General features: G+C 43.4%; 1 protein-coding gene across 5 annotated transcripts in view; it reads left to right on the top strand.

The window, feature by feature from the left end:
• Positions 1-1,662: 1,662 nt before the first annotated feature.
• The window catches only part of CLIP1 (CAP-Gly domain containing linker protein 1), a 72,519-nt gene continuing 65,419 nt past the window's right edge, over positions 1,663-8,762 (top strand). For 2 of the 5 annotated variants that reach the window (XM_054844551.1, XM_054844544.1), the window contains exon 1: positions 1,663-1,796. The gene's annotated coding sequence lies outside the window, so the exon portion shown is untranslated. Of the gene's footprint in view, positions 1,797-1,908; positions 2,017-2,921; positions 3,028-6,516; positions 6,567-6,770; positions 6,864-8,762 lie in introns of those variants that run through there. The other 3 variants (XM_054844548.1, XM_054844546.1, XM_054844549.1) reach the window with 3 other exon arrangements.

Genomic DNA, 8,762 nt, shown 5'->3' with positions numbered 1-8,762 from the left:
CTTTACTACAAGCTCTACAAGAACAGCGCAAAGTTGCAACTCTTAGTTTCTGTCTTCAGTAGTAACCTGACTTGCTCCGTACTAGATACATCAGTCTGATATTGCTTATGAAAACTTTTAATGTTGTGCATTGAACTGCATGCTCTTGAAATCTACCTACACGTGGTAACAAATTAACTGTGAGACAAAAAAAATCAAATTAATGAAGGAAAATGGTGGAAAACTATACACTTAGAGGAAAACACATTCTATATTAGCATCAGATCAGTACAGAAAGCTCAAATCTACGATACCAGAAACAAGCACAAAGGTTTACAACTGTAACTCTCAAGCCAATGGATGTTTTGGGCAAGTGTTCTGTACGGTTAGTTTGACTCTAGTTTTTACCTAATTGCAATTTTTGTGTTAAGGATTATTTCCATAGCGAGGGGCTGCAGGGTCAATTTTTTGTTTTGAGCAATCATTTGCTGGCTCTGCACTTCTAAATACAATCTAATATTTAAATCCTGAAGTCCTTATTCAGCAAAACTTTTATCAAATTTTGCAGGGAGAAAGAAGCGTGGACGTACATGTGGATTCGAGTATCTGTTTCAACATCTAATGGCCAGGGTAAGAGATTCTATTTCACATTTAGGAAATGAAATTCTAACAAACATTGCTAAATGCTGATCTAGTTGAAACCTATTATTTGGGGGACTGCGTCACACCATTTTGTGCTTTACCATGCTGGATTAGTGCCAAAGAATGAAGCCAAAATGAAACACAAATTGCAATCAGTCTCCAGCAATGGAAGTGCTTCCTCATCACCCTTTTGTTTGAATAGCATCATGCAGAAACTAAATGATCTATGAGACTGCAGACTGAGGTTTGCTTTGTGATGAATTCAGCAGTTACAGGCCAGCTCTGGCTGGGTTCTGTTGCCTATTTATGAGAGGTAAAGAAGTGAAGCAGGGCTGTTTGATTCAGCCTTGAAAATTGGTATTAAATTGTTGGCGTTGGAGCTACTGCCACAGCTGTTTAAACTTTAGCAATGGGATAATGCCAGGTTCCAATGTATTGCTTCACAGACACAATGAAAATTAAAATATTCAGTACTTTAGAGAAGGAATGATAAATTTCTGGGCATCAGGACAAAAGGAAAATGGAGAAAAGAAGCAGACAGTAAAGTTATTCATCCATTAAGAGCTATGTGCTTCATACTGCCCTGTCTCTTCTCCCCACCCTCTCCCCCCCTCCCGTTCACGCCTGCCTGCTGCCGCAGCGCCTTCCTTGCGGGGTCAGCGCTACGGGTGCTCGGGCCCCGCTGCGGGGATGAGGACGGACCCCTCCTCACCGAGCCAAATCCCCTCTCCACCAGCATCCCCGCAGGCTGCCGGGACGGGCGGTTCCCCCAGGACCAGCCGGCCACCCGGGAAGGAAGGGTTAGACCGAGGGCGGAGGAGAGCCGCTCCTTCCCCCTCAGCCCGGCGGCGGGCACCCCCCGCGGGCTGCCCCGGGGCGAACAAAGCAGGGGGAGACAAAGGGAAAAGGAGGCGCGGAGGGGGCGAAGACAGAACGCGGGCGAGCGAGGAAGGGGCGCGGAGGGAGGCGCCGTTCCCGCTGCTGCAGTCTCCGCCTCGCGGTGCCGCGGACCCGGCCAGGCGCAGACGTTGTCCGCCCGCCCCGCCCCGCCCCGCCCCCTGCGAGCCGGGGAGGTGCCGCCGCTGCAGAGGGGGAGGTGGCGGCGGCGGCAGGAGCTGCGCCCGGTGCTGGCGGCGGCCGGGGAAGGCGGCGGCGCGGAGCCGAGGGCGGCAGCGGTGAGGCCGCCGTTGGGGCCCGCGCGGGGAGGGCGACGGCGCCGTGTGAGGGCGGCGGGGGAGGGAACTGCCGGCCGCCTCCCGCCGTGGGGCCTCTGCTTCCCGTCCGGGTGCCTCGGCGGGCGCCGCGCTGTGCCCGCGCTCGGGCTCGCGCCGGACTGTGGGGCGGAGGCGGCGGGCGGTGAGGAAGCGAGGCGACGCGGAGGCGGCGCGGCCGGCGGTGAGGCGCTTGGGAGAGTGGGCTGTGAGGGGAACGGAGGGCGGCGGTGGCTGTGTGGCGGTGCAGGACCTTGCGCTGAGGGACCCGCGTGGGGTGGCCGGACCCTGTGTGGGGCCCACAGTGGGGCGTAGGGCGGTGGGCAGCGCCGGAGGGGCGATGCTGGGCTGGGTGGGGCGAGGCCCTGGGAGCCGGGGCGGGCGTCCACCCTCCCCCGGGGAGCTGTTAGCCTCCGCCACACGTGCCTGCGCTTCCCCGCCGGCCTGCCAGGTCCGCCGTGACAGCAGCCGGTTTGGCTGGTTCCCGAGCCGTGTGCTTGGGCTTGCCGGGTTCATTTCGTTCTTGTATGGCTTCCTCCCCCTCTCCCGCCGCCACCGTGCCCCCGGTTGGACGGGGCTGGCTGCCCGCCTGGCTCCCGGCGCAGCTGCACTCTGTGAACTCGGCAGGGTGCGGGGAGCAGCGTCCCAGGTGGGCTGGGGGCCTCCCCGCTCTCGTCTCCCACCATAGGGCCCTTGGGTGCTTTTATGGGTCGTGAGGAGCAGGTAGGGATAGGAGGGTCTTGAATGGACTCTCTGCTCGAGTCTTGCCCTTGGAAGATGTAGCACTGTGTTAGTATTGGTGGTTTGAGTGGATGGTTCTGGGGGAAGGGGTCCGAGTATTTCATGGTAAATCCTGACCTGCAGTTCTCAGCATCCCACACTTATACGCTGATATTGTTAGTGACCTAGCTTATAATTTACCTTGTCATTTTTTTGGTTTGTTTTATATCTGCTGTCTATGCCTGTGTTGTTTTCAAAGCTACTGATCTGCAGGTGAGCTGCTCTTGTTTTGCCCCATGGATCCAAGTGTCTCAGCCAGAGTTCACTGCCATGTTCATAGCCAAGGTTAGACCTGCGGGATCCCTGGCAGAGGCTGTGCTCTGGGCCCCTCCTGCTTTCCGCTATATCACTAGTGCTGCTACCTAAGGCAATTCAGTGTTCTCTTTTCTGTGCCTCAGCTGTCGTGGGGCACAAGGTAATTGTTTCTGTTACTCTTATGTTAATGTGGCTCCTGCTGCATTAAAATCAGGAGTTACTTTTCCCTTTCATTATAACATCTCTGTGTATGTGTTTTAAATAATAAAAAAAACCCACCCCCCAAAAAAAACCCCTAAAAGCCAACACCACAAAAAAAATCTCTTCCAAAACATAGCATGGGGAAGAAAATTTAGTCTTTGACTGGATATGTTCTGTGACCGTGAAATGAAGACTCTTTCCTCCCTACCCCTTCACTTACTTACCCACTGTGCTGATTGGGTAGGGTTTTATGGAAGTTCACAGGTTGCTTTGAGATCTTTGAGCAGAAAGATTTTAAAACGTGTGATATCTGTATAAATATGTTGGAAGAAGAAAGGAAAGAGGTACAAAAGAGGAAATGCCTTTATGCCTGCTGCTTTGTGAAGAATTTTATTTAAAGAACAGAAATATGCATATGATTCTGAAACTAGCAATGTCAGAGAGTGATTTTTTTTTTTTAAGTAGGTGTCTATTTGTACCTGCTACAACATGTAACAAGATAACAAATTAGATACTGGGGAGGAAAGTAAATAACTCCCCTCCACCTCAACAGCAATGTATCTTAGTCTAAGGAATGTATAATTGTTCAGGTACTAAACTTTTTCATTTACATACTGAATGTAGAATGACTGAAAAATGTGCGGAGGACTACTAGTACTTGGTTTAAAATTATGAGATTGGAGGGTTCTCTTCCTGTTCAGTCCTTATACGTGCTAGAAGATTTTCTGTCTGTGCCTAAGTGCTCTAAGGCTTTCTGTGTATTGAAGGGAGAGGGATGTGTTGGCTGAAGCAGAAAAGCTTGGAAATGTGACCTCAAATGTCCATATCTTTAGGGATCAAGAGGGAGATTTTATTTGGAGGGGAAAAAATTAGTTTTACGTAGTTTGTATGGTTTCTTTTAAGGAGAAGATCTCAACATTCTAGTGAGGGGCAGAAGACCAGCTGTCTTGTATCCTGCTCAGGGAGGTGTACTGTAGGAAATAAACACCCTCTTTCCTCCTGTGATTATACTGTAGGAAGGAACAGTGCTTATATATGCTGATGGCGATGACTTTCTATAGCTCCTGTAGATTTCCTGTCTGAGCTATAGGCTGTAACTGTTTATCATCTTCTGAACATGAATATCCAGTACAGCCTTTATTTACTTAGCTTGGACAGATTGGATAATTCCTTTAGTGTTCCTCCCTTTATTATTTTAGCCCTGTAACTTTTTCTTGGGAGTGACTGAGAATATTTCAAAGTAGATCTTCCTTCAGAAGAAATAGAGTGATCTGTCTTGTCAATATGATTTTTCAAAACTGCTTTTCTTTCTCGCTCTAAAACATTCAGGTCAAATGTTAACTCCGTATGTTGAATGCAAGTTTTCTAATGTTTGAACATAACGACCATGAATGAATGCAGCTCTTGTTTAATCTTTTGGCATTCCTTAGGGACTATTGGCTCTGCTGGCACGTATAAAAAGTAACGCACTGGAATCCTTATTGGACTGGCGTGTTTAGAAATGCCTCAGATGGATGGTGTTTTGTTATTTAATGAAAGGCAATTATATACTGCATTAGCTGTAATCTCAGCTGCCCTCAGCTAGATGCCAATTTCTGCTGGAGCAACCATTTCGTTCTTCGTGACCAGCAGAACTGAAGCCAGCTCTGTCAGCAGCATGGTCCCTGATGATTTCAGACATCTACTGATATGTCTGTGCTTGTCCAGGTGTCTGTCCTCTACACACATTTATTTTTGCGGAGTGATGTTGCACTCGCTTGACTTACAGTGCTACAACTGACCCTTAGAAATACCTACAAATCTGGTATCTAGCTCCTGGCCTCCAAAAGGCTGGAAAGGATTTAGAAGATGTATCTAAGAACAGACTGCACAAGTTTCTACCTTAGCACCCATCTAACTATTTTCTACCTGGAATGTCTCATCAATTGTTTGTCCAAGCTCAGACAGAAGACTCTTGAGTGAATAGTACCACACATTCTTTTAATTTATAAGACATGTCTTCACTCTGCTGTTTCAAGGAGAAACACCATTAAAAACTGCTCGGTTGTCCTGATCTTTATAATCTTACTGTGGGTTTTTTTAGCTTATTTTGAGGGGAAATTGCAAGGCAAAGAGAAAAACTCAGTATTTGATAGAGTTAGCTTATCTGACACTCTCGTTCTGCTTCTCAGCTTGGCAGCCGCATCCACTCAATCACAGCAATATTTGTCTAAGTTCTGTATTTGTACTTCTACTTTATTATATGCCAGCCGTATAGCAGTCATGGTGCTAATTTAAAAGGCTAAGAACATGGAGAGCTAAAAAGGGATTGCTGACTTGATGTTTTCAAAGAGTGTGAAACAGTTACAGTTTCACCCAAGTCTATCAAAATTAAATTCTTACTATAAAAAGCAGCATCTTTGTTTCAGCTGCTTCAGTTTTAATTGTGTTAGAGAGAAGCCTTGTGTCTCTGGTTATATGCATTTGGTTTTGAGGCTGACAGGAGATGATATTTTCCTTCTCAAACTTTCATTTAAACTTTAGATCCCGAATAACTTAAACTTGATGCTCTACTATTCCAAAATCAATTGTTATTATGGACTGAACACCCTTACTGAGATGGTTGAAGTGCATTCTCATCAGAAGTAGTCAGTGTGGGCAATCAAACAAATTACTCTTCTTGTTATCAAAATGGAGGGCTTTTGGGAAAGGCAAGAATTCCCTTGGAAAAATGTAGGAAAAGTAGTAAGTATTGGTAGTGGATTTACCAGAAGAGGTGGCAATTGTTTACTTTCTTGGGTGAAAGCTTTGTCGACTTCTCAATCCTTGACTCATTCTGTAGAGAATGATGTGTGCTTAGGAGGATCATGTGCTTTCTGATCTTTTAATAGACTATAGCAGTGACATTTTTATAATGCATGTGTACAGCGGCAACTTGAAGTGTTAGTTTGCATCATATTTTCTGTGGGGTTTTTTTTAAGCTTTTTAAGTTATCAGCTCTTCCTTATTAATTAAAGATGGAAATCTTTTTAAAAAATTGAACAGACTGTGTTTAGAAATAGCAACATAGATTGAGAAAAAAAATACTCAAAATATTGCTAGCCCAAAATAATTTCTTACAGTTACAGACATCCTCTCTTATTTGTGCTTCATATTCAGTAGTCTAATTCTTTGTTTCAGAGGTATTTTTTTTAGTGAGGATCTCAAGGCGTTTAGGAGTCTGAGTGACCATAGCAAGGTACAGAATGGTAAGATGAGGTGACTTAAAATGTCCTTGATGCAGAATTAAAATCCATAAGCAGAGCAGAAGCTTTAATGAATTATCTTTCTCATAGCATTGCTGTAATATCTGACTGATGGTTTGAGGTTCTAAGCCTCTTACTATCTTTGATCTGATTTATCTTGTTCTTGCTATAGTTTCTTAGTTATAGGAATTTACCCTGCCTTTTCCCTTTCCCAAGCATATGCAGGTAGAATCCTGTTTATCCAGTTTGCAGTGAATATCCTGCACTTTCCAAGGTAGGAAAATAGCTATGTGTCTTATTTATCAACTTAGCAATGTCACTAAAACCCTCAAATTTTCAGTGGATTTGCATCTTGTAATGATTGCCTTCCTAACTATATTATATTCAAATTTTATGTTATCTCCAAACATACTGATAACCTACCTGCTGCTACCAAGTGTATTGATGGCAATACTTTGGTTTTTCTATTTTGCTTCAGAAATTGGTCTGATATAAAGTCATTGGGAGAAACTCAGGAGAAACTTGGAACACAAGTCTCCCTCCTACCGCTTGGCCTACTTCTGTGAAACTTGTAAGAATACAGTATTTGATTTTAGAAATCTCCTGCCTTTTATTTTATTTAGTTGAAACTACCCAGCAGGTTCAAAATCAAAGGAGAAATACAGATTTGTCTGCAGGCCTCGCTGCCGTAAAACCCCTGATGTTGAAAGATAATTTAAAAAGTCTTTGGTCCTGAATATGCTATGGATCTATGAACTCACATGGAAAACAGTGTGTCATCTCCATGATATGGAAATAGAGCGTCTACTATCTATCTCAGTTAAGAAACAAATCTAAAGTTGCTGGTTGAGCTCTAGATTAGCTGTGTCCTTAATGAGGGACAGCACTGTGGGGCATTTGGATTGATTCCCAAACAACAAATTTTGTTCTTCCCCAGTCCCTCTAAGTGTGCAAGGAAGTAGGAGGGTCTTCTGAGTTCTTAAGGAAACAGAGATTCACCCTTTGAAGTTACAGAAAACCAGTAGCTATTTCTGGGGATGTCCTTATGCTGTGATGTGATGGTGCTTGGTAGTGGGATGAGTGATGACAAGGCATAGTGTTTGCATTGCAGTGTTGAGACTGTTTTGAATATCCTCTGGGCGTCTTTGTTTTAATGAGTATACTAGTTGCTTCAGACTAAGTAATGTTTATCCAAACAGATGCCCTCTAAAATAGAGTTGAAAGATTTTTTTCAGGATCTCTGCTAGTGATCGTATAGATATGATTCAGTTTGAGTAATTTGTCAGCCACTCTTTGTTTCAAGTTCGGTTCATCAAATCAATGACACTGTCAAAAGAGCTGTGTCATACCAGTGGGCACACTTCCCAACTTATAACAAGCTTTTCGTTTTGTATTTTTATAATAGCAAAAGTAAACTGTATTCTGAGTTAGACTAAAGATACTAAAACTTGCATCTAACAGTCATTTCCTGGAGTAATCCTGGTAGCGATTTTGAAGGCATGTTAGAAGAGCAAAGCATTGCTTTCATTCCATTAGTTTAATAGTTTTGCCTAGTTAGAATAAACAGAGATGCACTTCTTCAAGAATCTGTTCTTTATAGAATTCATATTTATGTTAAGAACACACTATGAGAAACTGAGGCTTTGTGATTCGCATAGGATGAGTGTTTGTCTTTGTGAAGGGTATACCTCCCTGGAATTCGTATGATGGTTATATTGGATTGGGCTGGAAGGAGCTGAAGTAGAATGTCCTAAGAATGATCCTATATAAACTAGGGGACGTTCTTGCTTATTTTCGTACTAAAATTTTATTTCCTATACCAGTATCTGCAAACAACAGATCTGAGAGAAAGGTCTGGATTCCTTTTATTTTTTTTTTCCTACCTGATCAGCTGTGTTTTAAATGCAGAATTTTTTTCTACCTTTAAAAGCAAGGTACAAAACACTGATTTGATAGACACATACCAGCCCATATATTTTGATGCTGGCAGTAAGCAGAGCATCTACTAAGCTAAATAAATATGATCTGATAGTACTTAGCATGATAAACATTGAATTAGATGATGCATATTATTTTGGTGTCTTTTCTTATGATAGTGATGTACCTGAAGAATATATTCAGATCATCATATTACTTGATTAATTGACATAAAAATCCATGGTTTCAGGGAGACAAAATAAAACTCAAGTCATGTTTTTAAATGCTCCCTTTCTTCTAATTGCTGTGTGTTGAATGAGTAATCGAATGTAGACTCCAAAATGCCAACCTTTATTCTGTTGAAATCTTAAATTCTTAATTATGTGTATTTTCTGTTTTATATATAAATTCTTTCTTAAATTGGATTTGTTTCAACTTAAATTATACTTGAAGATGCCTCTGTAATCCCACAGTCTCTAATCACCAAACAGTACAGGTAAATTCTTGAGCAACATTCAGATAATCGATTTGGTTTAACAGTGACTACTGCAGA

Source organism: Grus americana, chromosome 16 (assembly GCF_028858705.1).
Source record: "Grus americana isolate bGruAme1 chromosome 16, bGruAme1.mat, whole genome shotgun sequence".
NCBI lineage: Eukaryota > Metazoa > Chordata > Aves > Gruiformes > Gruidae > Grus > Grus americana.
Note: the sequence above shows the minus strand (reverse complement) of the source record. Positions and strands in the feature narration are given on the sequence as shown.